This window comes from Electrona antarctica (genome assembly GCF_951216825.1).
Source record: "Electrona antarctica genome assembly, chromosome: 4".
Lineage (NCBI taxonomy): Eukaryota > Metazoa > Chordata > Actinopteri > Myctophiformes > Myctophidae > Electrona > Electrona antarctica.
The window spans coordinates 45,498,244-45,509,367 of NC_136809.1; the positions used below are offsets into that span (position 1 = coordinate 45,498,244).

Consider the following 11,124-nt stretch of genomic DNA (forward strand, 5'->3'; position numbering starts at 1 on the left):
GGGTTAACCTTAATGAAGGTGTGGAGTGGCATGGTAATTCAGGGTGGGGTTGAGGCCATGGGTGGAGGGTGAACCACCCTCCCTGAGCCATTCTTTCCAGCTGTGGCTATGACTCTTGCCGGAATAGAGTCGGTAGGTTAGGTGTGTGTGTGTGTGTGTGTGTGTGTGTGTGTGTGTGTGTGTGTGTGTGTGTGTGTGTGTGTGTGTGTGTGTGTGTGTGTGTTGGTTGGTGGTATAGTGTTGGGTGGGGGGCAAGGAAGCAGCAGATGCCACCTGTCAAAAGCCTCGCCTATAAGAAAGATTCTCGATCACCTCTGTGCTTCTTCATAGTTCATCCTTCCATTTCCCCTTTTCCTTCCCCCTCCTGCCCCCCCCCCCCCCCCCCCCCCCCCCCCCCTCCACAGCACCACTGAAACGCCTCTCTGTGATGTTAATTGATTGATCAATGGTACTCTTAATTAACCAGTATAAATCAATATAAGATGTCCCTCTGGCCTGTAAGGCGTAAGTGATGGTACTGGTTCTGTAAAGGTGCCACATCTCAGTTGATTCAATCACTCCATAACATAACACAAATCAGGTTCATGAGGATTAGTGTAGCTGTAGCCTACTATAAGATTGGAATTTTTGGAACGCTTTTCTTTATCTTTCCTCTTTTCCCCTCGCACCTACACAGGGGGCACTGTTGTTCCAAAACTCCCATGTTCACTGTTCACGCCATGCTTGTTTGGAAAGGAGGAAGAAACTCAGTTGGGAATTGGAGCAACAAGAAGAGTCAAGAAAGAGAGGATTGAATCAGAGCTTTACAGCACATTGCAGTGTGGAATCTGACCTCTTTACAGGAAACCTTCTACCAGCATTGGTAACAATTGTTTCATGTCCTGAGAAAAATATCCTAATTCGGATGAAGTGAAAACAGAGGACCTGATGTAAACAAGTCTTTAGTGCTTTTCATGGTTATATCCTCAGCAGCAGTTTGTATTGACTTGTAGCCTACCCATTCTACATACTGTGAATACAAATTTCAATCAAGTTAAAGTGTGAGTTTCAATGTCTTGTTGAACCTGCTTGTATTGATGAAGCTCTAGTCTTGCATCTAGCAGTGCAGCATTGGTAACAGGTTCAGGTGGTAGGATTTCATCATTTTAGTGATTGAGTATAAAGCACAGTTCAATACAACAAGGTCTGCTAAGAGGATTGAAATACCCAGAAAAGCACAATGGCTTGCTTACATTGGTGTCCTCCATTTTCAATTAATCAGAAAATCACTGGCTTTGCTATCAAATGTTCTTTTGTTATTTTCAGGCGGTGGAGACATGAGGCTTCTGTTGGCGAGTGCACTCATTTCCCTTTTCCTGTGTAAGAGAAACGTTATTTATCTTCTTTTACGCAGCACCACATTCTGGTGATGTGGATTGATTCAATTATTTGGTTGTTCCCTCCACCATTTGCATATTTCATGCCTCACCCTTTCTTGTTGCTGTTCTTTATTTTAATAATACATTTTATGTGTCTGTCTCTTCAGGGCTTCGCAATGCACAGACCTCAAGTGAGACCATGCATGGAAGACCTTGTGAGGTGAGTTACACAAAGTGTACATGGTAAAAAATCCTTATGGACTCATGGTCACACTCTCAGGATTCTATTGTGTATGTGACTACACATTGTAATCTATCAGTTTTGGGGAATAATGTCAAAAGAATTGTCATGTTGAGAGAATACAAATGGACCCATGTTGACATGTCATGTATTCTTTATTATTAAATTCCAGATATTATCTGGAATTTATATAGCACTTTTCTAAGTACTCAAAGATGCTTCACATTTTGGGGGCCAGCCGGGAGAACAAAGACAATGAGTAAAAGAGATAAAAGACTAAAAGTACCATTTGTCAACTCTGAAAGGCTAGTCTAAACAGGTGGGTTTTGAAGGTAAATAAGTGTTTAGCCACTTTCAACCTGGCATTCCTATTTTGGGCATGTCGGTGAAAATTAACAACAATCATCTTAAAATAAATCAGATCTACAAGCTCACAACCTGTTAGGAAATGACGCATTGTTAGTGTATAGATCTGCTATTTTCGCTATTGTATGTATGTAGTGATTAACAGTGGGTTAAAGGCGACATCCTTTATTTTCCTGTTCATATATATCCAGAGCTCATCTGTGAGTGAGACAGTGGTCTCTCTCCTGCTGTCTCCTTTGTCTGTCCACTCCTGGTTGTTCTCAACACTGGTCCGGCTCCTCCTCTCTGCCCCGGCCCTTCTTCTGAGCTCCCTGTACTACACCCTCCTCTTCGTCATGGCCCTGCCCTGGTGCGTTTCCACACTCTGTCTCTCCCTGCTGCTGACATGCCTCCGTGTAGCCATCTTTGTGTTCCACCTGGCCTTGGTGGTTGGGTTGGTGGCCATTTTGGTCCTCGTACGGCACAAAATGGCCGACAACGACGTGGCTGAGAATGTGGCCAAAGAGCGGAGGAAGGAACTCAAGAGTTGCAACTCCATGGCTGGTTTGGGAAATTTGTTTGGCCGCCGGATTGCGACACGTGGCTAAGATGTTTCTTAAGTGATGCTATTATTTTGTACCGTGACTGTATGTATGTAAGTAAAGTTCCCATTGTGTCCCTGTAGATATTTTATTTAATAAACTTATATTGCCATAAAATCGGGCCACACCTACTTTCCCCCAAAGACATGTAGGCCTGCAGTTTACTGAGCCAGTGATTCTGGTGTCCCCCTCTCTGCACATGGGGCTGGGTGTGGCCCTCACGGGTCAGACAACACAGATAGATAGCCTACTGTATGTACAATCACCTTAGACCGCTTTAATAATCAGGCTGTTCATGCAGGCATCTTGGTGTGTTTTCCCTGTCGGGTGAAGTGCATGTGTATTTCAGATGTGATGATGGGCACTAGAACACATCCTTTCTGATTATTAACTACTGTACACATAATGAAGTTTAATGAATGAGCGTTGTTGGTAAAATTGGTCAAAGATCATTGTTATGGCAGAAAAAGCTATGGGGGGTGATTACTATGTCTGACTGATTAAACGATTATCTTTGGTTTGATCATTATTTGATGACTTTCAGCAATAATGGTCTTCTCTTCTATTAGACGATGTTACTTACTATGCCTAGTACATTCTGTGACATTAATGTTGGTCCTCACACGGCACAAAATGGCTGACGGTGACGTGGCTGATGAGAGAGAATGTGACCAAAGAGTGGAAGGAACTCAAGAATTGCAACTCAAGAGTTAGTATTCACTTTGTTAGCAGTTAAGTCAAAACAGTTAAATTAGTTTGGAATTGCACACCATGGCTAAAATATTTTTTAAGTGTTATTGCTATTTTGTACTGTGACTATGTTTAAGTAAAGATCTCATTCTGTGTCCCTGTGGATATGTTATTGAATAATTGTATACTGTACTGGAATATCTCATTCCATGTCCCTGTGGACGTATTTAATAAACAATACTGTACTGCGGTTTTTACAACATACTACAGCATTCTATATAAATTGGGTTTGTGGTAGTCTTGCCACTTGTAGAAGCAAGACACAAAGCATTGATTAATGTGTCTTTGTAACCTAAATGAGGGTGAAAATGTAACTGCTAGCTATTTTATTTTCCTTCTCTCCCCCTCCCCTCAGTCTCTCCCTGGATCTGGCTCCCAATTATTTACGGATTGTTTTCCTCCTTTTCATCTACAGATGTTATAATTAGACATGTCTGTCATATGGAGATGAGAGGATAAGGGAGAGATGGAGAGGGATAAAGGAACATTTTCTGCATGCATTGTGTCAGTGGCAGATATGGGAGATACACCCGTGCTTATTAAGGCATGCAAACCGCATTCCTGAAAAAGCCTACTAACACGAGTTAACAAACGGTACACTAGACAAGGCAGCGTTAAGAGTGTTAAACCAGCAGAAAAACACTGGTGAGACATTCAAAGACTTCATATACTGTAAAACCTGTGGCCTTTTTATTTCAAGCAATAGAAGACATTATTCATGAAGCTGTTTGTTAATGGAAATGTCTAATCGTGCTCTATCCAAAGCTCACAGCCTTTTACAAGTAATCGGTAAAGTTTGTGTGAGTATGTGCAAAAAGACAGCCGGGGAAAGAGAGAGAAAGTATAGGCTGGATCATAGAGATTTATTACATGGACGTGGCATAATTAGCATAAAGACTGGACCGGCCCACTCAAGCAGAGAATTAAAAACCTTAATTGTGCTGTCAGCCTCTCTCTCTCATTTTTCCACTGCTGACTCCTCCATTCCCCTCACATTTCGTTTCCAACCCGCTCCTCTCATCTCTCCTTGCCTCACTCTATCTGCAGTATTTGTCTGAACTGTATTGTCAGTTCACCCTCTTTAATTGTTGATGGTACATGGAATGCAGGATGGATATTTTGAGTCTGGCGGGAATATAGAGAGATATGTCTTCAAACATTTTGATGGTATATCTTAAAAAGAAAAGCAAAGGACTGGAGTCATTCAAGGCGGGAGGTATTGGTTCACAAAAGGTGTTATTTGTCAAGGCTTATAACTTAAAAAATAGTGAATGATGGAGAAGTGTGCACAATGAATCAGAATAACAGTGAGACAAGGCAAATGGGCAGCTCTGAGGACTGACTGAGGCAGTGAATGAAGGAAGGGGAAAGCAGAGGGTTTTTTTTTACTCTGGACTTGTGGAGTTTCTGTTTCACAACAAGTCTGTGTATCTGCTGTCAACATTTCCTCTGCAACAGCAAGACGAGGTTAAGGCTCAGACAGAGCCCTCTCGCACTGCCTCTCCCTCAGCGCTGACAGCTCACACACACACACACACACACACACACACATATATGTCTATATATGCAGGCTCGCACATGTGGCACTCCCAACATATGCTTTCTTAAACTTTACAGTACATGCCTTTCTACCTCTTTTAACCTGTATCTTCCCTCTCTTTCCATCATGGTTTCTCTCATTTCCTCTCCCTCTGATCCCCAGTCTCTTCCTGTGTCTTTTTACTTACTCTTACTCTCTCTCTCTTTTCGTCATTTTCCTTGGCTGTCTCTCGCCTACTCGCTCTTTCTCTTTATTTTGCCCCCCTCGTTCTTTCTCTTTCTAATTGGTCTTTGCTAGGTTAGCTCAGACAGCCCTATTCATCATAGCACCACGCTCAGAGACAAACCCTCAGGGAGGGAGAGAGAGAGAGACAGTCAGACGGGAGGGCAAGAGGGCCTGCCGCTTGTCAGCCCACTCCTCTCCTCTTTTTCCCTCCGTTATTTTTTTTAGCCTCTCTGCTCATAGATGTCAGTTTTCTGAGGGAGGGAGGAAGGACTAAACGTAGACACACATTAGTTAGGCTATTAACTCAACAAGTTTTCTTCCATGCCTGTCAATGGTCCAAAGCGTGCATGCATGCATGTACAGTACACACGCCACACACACACCACACACGCGCACACAGACATCTGACATTTGTAACATGTAACTATGTGAGAGGGTGATTGTGAGTGACGGACAGCCAAGGGGAAAAAGATACTACATGGAACTATGTGTCTTGTCATTCCTGGTGCCTGGGGGCATTAATGGGTGTAACACGGCATATAAGCACTCCGCATGTCTCACTCGTGTGTGTGTGTGTGTGTGTGTGTGTGTGTGTGTGTGTGTGTGTGTGTGTGTGTGTGTGTGTGTGTGTGTGTGTGTGTGTGTGTGTGTGTGTGTGTGTGTGTGTGTGTGTGTGTGTGTGTGTGTGTGTGTGTGTGTGTGCGAACAGTCTTGTAAAGGGCAATGAGGAGCATGTAAAGACCCAGTCAAAATGTCACCTGTGAAAAGGTCAAACCAGATTATTGCACGTGTAGTATAGTTAGACATCTTGTTATAACTTTTCTATCTTCAGATGTAGATCTAACTATCATTTAAGTCACTTGGGTTAAGGTTTCTTAAAGTGTGAAGTAGCCTACAACTATATAATCATGTTATAGTTGGGGCGGCTGTGGCTCAGGAGCTATAGTTAGTTAGTTTAATTTCTTGTCCACGTGTTCGAACTCCCTACAGAGTGGATGAGAGGGGTCATTTGCTATCTTGACAGCTTTTTTCCGAAGTACTTCCTTGTATACAACTTAATTGTTTCTGTCTCTTCCCAATGATTTTTGAGGCTAGGTTCACTATTCGCTGCAGCTTGCTTCTTCCTTTTACATTAAGATTGCCATACCACATTGCCATGTTAAAAGTCAAGATTCCCTCCATCAGGTTCTTATAGACTGTTTCCATGATATGCTTGCTCACTCTAAAGGAGTTGAGCTTGCGTAGTAGGTGGAGGCGTTGGTTACAAGTTTTAAAAATCTGGTCAGTATTTTCACTGAAATTGAGTTTGCTGTCAATATATGTGCGTGAGTATTTAAAATTGTCTACTACCTCCACTATTTGTCCACTAATTGTAATGGACTGCACAGGTTCCTTTTCATGAATGACAAGTTCTTTTGTTTTTGTCACATTGATCCCTATTAAAGGAGCTTTTATAGAGCAGGTCGTCCAATAATCCGTGGGTTCGAATCCCGGGTCCTTCTGTCCTACATGTTGAAGTGTCCTTGGGCAAGACACTGAACCCCACATTGCCACCATTGGTGTGTGAATGTGGGAAGTGAGGACGCTGGCGTTGACTGTTTGCCACTTCACCTCCCATGTATGAATGAATGGACCAAATGGAATGCACATACAAATGCAATCCATTATTATGTTCATCTGTAATTTAAAGGCAGAAATCTTGTACCTCCATATTTGTTTTGACAAATGAATGCCCTATTTTATACTTTATGCTCTCACAATGCATCACGATTGACCATTCCTCCATTTTGAAGGGGGTATCTACATTTTTGTAATGTTCCCCCTTAATGACATTGCAAAACAGCAAAAAGTGGTTTATTCTGTCTGTGGGATTTATAAATATAACCAAAGTATTTACAAGAACTAAATAACTGCATTGGAACCATTGGAACACTCAACCCCCCCCCCCCCCCCCCCCCCCATATTTCCTGAAGAGTTATGGTTTAGTAAAGTTAGTGCTTGTGACGATAGTAGATGTAGCATGCAGGCTATAGGGGAGCTACTGTATAATGGCTACCCCTGTCTGCAGCCCATATTGCCATGGTGATAAAGATTAAAGTGAATAATATACAACCCTATGGCGGTGTATGCCTGACCTCCCTTTCTCATTATGTCATTTTATTTTGTCAGTGTGTTCACCTTTCCTCACCTCTCCCCGTTTCCACCATTGTGCAAGACCATCACGATCCGATCCCATAGATAGCTTCACTTCTATCATCTCTTCAGCATCCTTCTCTCATATTCCTTCCCCACGTAATTCCATTGCAGGCCCTCTGCGCTAATCAGCCAATGCCCAATTATACTCCTCTTACTCCGGCACGTCCTCCCTACGGGGGCTCCGCGGGGCCAAAAAGCACCGGTGCTGACTGACGTTAATTTGCATGACTTCTTGCCCTCCATAAGTATTACTGTTGTCTGTTGTCTCCTTTCGTACATTAGGCCATGAGAGCAGGAGGAGGAGAAGAGATGGAACGTTGTTATGTCATGTAACTGTAAAATAACTAAGTACATTTCCTCAAGTACTGTACTTAAGGACAATTTTGAGGACAAAGGGAGTCTCCCAACATGCCTCAAGCCTGAATCGGCTGGTCCGGTGCATCACAGAGCAGGGACAACAGTTGCCTGAGCTGCACGGACATTTCAAGCCTTTTATTAGGTGCTAGTACAGAAATTGACGACAAAATCGTTTATTTAGCACCTAATAAAAGACTTGAAATATCCATGGTGCTCCAGCGTCCTCTCCTTCTTCTGCAATTTTGAGGTATTTGTACTTTACTCGAGTATTTCCAATTTCCAATACTTCAACTTTTACTCCACTACACCTTAGATCCAAATATTGTACTTTTTCCTCCACTACATTTATTTGACAGCATTTGTTAGTAGTTATTTTGTAGATTTGGATTATTATTACAAAACTTACATTACCCACTTCAACCCATATACATTTTGGCCATTTGAAAATAGCCGATCTACAAGCTCGAAATGAGACATTCTGCGTAAACAGTACCTTCTACTTTTGGTATTTTAAGCACATTTTGAGTATTTATTAACAGATTGGAGAATTACAGTACATTTCAAGCACAACTCAATACAAGTAAATGTTTCATTCCAGACTTTAACTTGTAACAGTATTTCTACAGTGCAGTACTGAAGTAAAATCACACCTGTGTGAACTGAGTGGTGCAACTATACGTACTGTGCTGTATTACTCGTACTACTCATCGCACTGTACTGTACTACTCGTACTGATATGTACTACTCATACAGCACTGTACTATGTGTACTGTACTACTCATACTGTACTGTACTACTCATACTGTACTGTACTACTCATACTGTATTGTACTAAGTGTACTGCACTACTCATACTGTACTGTACTACTCATACTGTACTGTACTACTCATACTGTACTGCACTTACGTGTACTGTACTACTCATACTGTACTGTACTACTCATACTGTACTGCACTTACGTGTACTGTACTACTCATACTGTACTGTACTACTCATACTGTACTGCACTTACGTGTACTGTACTACTCATACTGTACTGTACTACTCATACTGTACTGTACTACGTGTACTGTACTACTCATACTGTGCTGTACTCTACTACAGCACTCTGTCAGAGTTAAATTAACACCTGTGAGGTTGACCTCTGAAATTCTTACATGCTCTTGGTCGTAAAGTGACATTACTAAAGAGACGAGAGAATTTGTATTAACCAAACTATACTCCGCTTTCTTCTTTTCAAACCAGATATTTGACTCACTCTCTAAACCTGAATGAGAGCTAACAGAGATGGTATTAAAACTGAGCCGCCAAATAGCCTGGCAGGGATGGGATTTCTATAATTGCCATCTTCCCTGGCAAGGCAGCTAATACCATGTCTCATCACAAGATCTGCAAGGGACGCTGTTGCAGCTTTGGACTATAGAGCAGGAGCAATACAAAGGTGATCACTGTAACCTTTATTTGATCTTTTTATGTGAGGATAGTAGGCAAAGGTTCTACATTCAGAGGAATGCGCGAAAGAACATTCTCCTGGCCTTGATAGTCCTATGACAAGGTCTTGCTCTTGGGGTTGGCTTTAGTGCTTTCAAGGAATGGCAAGGAATCAAAACAATGCACGGGCACGCACGGTCGCACGCACGCACACACACGTGCATACAGACAATGCCCAGTCATTCTGGTGTCCTGGGCATGCACCCAAGCTGGGGGCAGCATGGCCTGTGTCTCAAGCTGGGTGTGTGCTGTTTTCTGTGTGTGTGGCGTGTTGTCGCCATGTCATGGCTTGTGTCCTATTATCACCCCCCCCCCCCCCTCCCTTCTGGACTGGGCCACCCGCCAAGAGTGCAGCACTGGTGCGCTCCATTCACCCAGTACAGAGGGAGAGGGCAGCGTGGCTAATTCACCCCTCTAGGCCACCAGATGAGAGCTTTGTCCCTGCGATGGAGGCAGCACTACAGTAGGCTACGACAGTTAAGCCTAATTTACGCTCCGTCGCACGGCGGTGTCACGCGGCGAAAATAGCAGACCTACAAGCTCACAATGCGTGGCATCTGCGACGTGTTGTGAGCTTGTAGGTCGGATATTTTCGATGCGCGACACCGCCATGGCGACGAAGTATGAGTCTGCGCTTCAGGCTGAGACTTGTGGCCTGCGGGCGGCTCTGAAAGGTCCATAAATACATGAACTGTGAAATGTGACACTGGGTGTTAAAAAAATGGTTCACTTGCACTAAGCAAAAAATCTGTTGTTACGCGTGAGTGCACACATGTGTTGGCATTTTGTGAATGCCTGAAGTAGGGACACAGAGCCATTGAACTCCCAAAAAAGTATTATTTTTTTATTCTGAAGAACCAATAAAATTATGGCAATTATTTACAAATAATTACTTCTTAGCTTCACATTACAGGTACATAAATTGAATAATTCACCAACAACAGTCACTCAGGTGGACGGATGGACAGGTACACATATTGTTATGAAGAGATGCATCCAGCAAACTGCAATTTAATATTTCACAGTAAGATTCAACCCAGGAAATAAAATTATAATATTAACAATAGAATTATAAAAATAAGCATAATAACAAATTTACCATTTATTTCCGGTTTTCTCAACAAAATTGGTCACATTTAAAAAATAAAAGAAGGAACATAAAAGAGAAATCAAGTGATATGATATCTTTGGCAAATTCGCACTGCAGTAAAATACATTCAAATATTAAGACAACACATGACGCACAAAGAGAAAAACACCAATTTTGTTTGCAACTACTAGAAAATTGAATAAAAAACATACACATTTTCTTAAAGAAGCATTTCTTTCAATTCACTTTTTTTTAATCCTCCCCTCCAGAATATTGAAGGCATTTCTTATCTTCAGTCATTTTGTGTTTTTGTCTGCAAGTCTTCTCAGCATTTTCATAATGTTCTTTACAAGTACAGTATCTTTCAATAAAACAGGCATCACAGGCTTTGGTGAATGTTAGATATGTTAGACTTTTACCAAATATTCACTTTGACAAAGAGCAAGTGAGCTCATCAGTCTTTTAAAACCTAATGAATCTTTGTGTTTGTATTTATCTTTGCATACTGCATGGTTGTTGGTTGGTTGGTTGGTTTGTTGGTTTGTTTGATTTATTTACTTAAGATTTATTATTATTTTTTTACCAAAATGGCACAGATATAAATATCTCTTTAACACCCCAGATAAGAAGCCATGGACACAAAAAACTCCAGATTGTTACACGAAAGGCCACAGTAAGGTGAAAAATCATCATGTTATTTTTCTTTTGATTGAAATATATCTGTTTAAAAAGTACAGTAGACTTCGTAGGCTGAAGCATGTATATCTCTCCTCTTCCACTGTTGAATAATATTAAGATGTACAGAGCATTGTAACATTCCAGATCTGTCCTGTGCCTGGCTATATCAACAAGCATGAAACAGATTGTGCCGCTAATTGCTGTCAAGAATGTGACGTTGAAATCCCCTCAGGTCTTACAAAGGCAGAGT

General features: G+C 41.8%; 1 long non-coding RNA gene across 1 annotated transcript; it reads left to right on the top strand.

Annotated features, from left to right (window-relative positions):
* Positions 1-682: 682 nt before the first annotated feature.
* Positions 683-3,500, top strand: LOC306921119. The gene is made up of 4 exons (XR_013789741.1): positions 683-862; positions 1,306-1,359; positions 1,526-1,578; positions 2,157-3,500. It is a non-coding gene; the product is annotated as an uncharacterized lncRNA (long non-coding RNA).
* Positions 3,501-11,124: the final 7,624 nt, after the last annotated feature.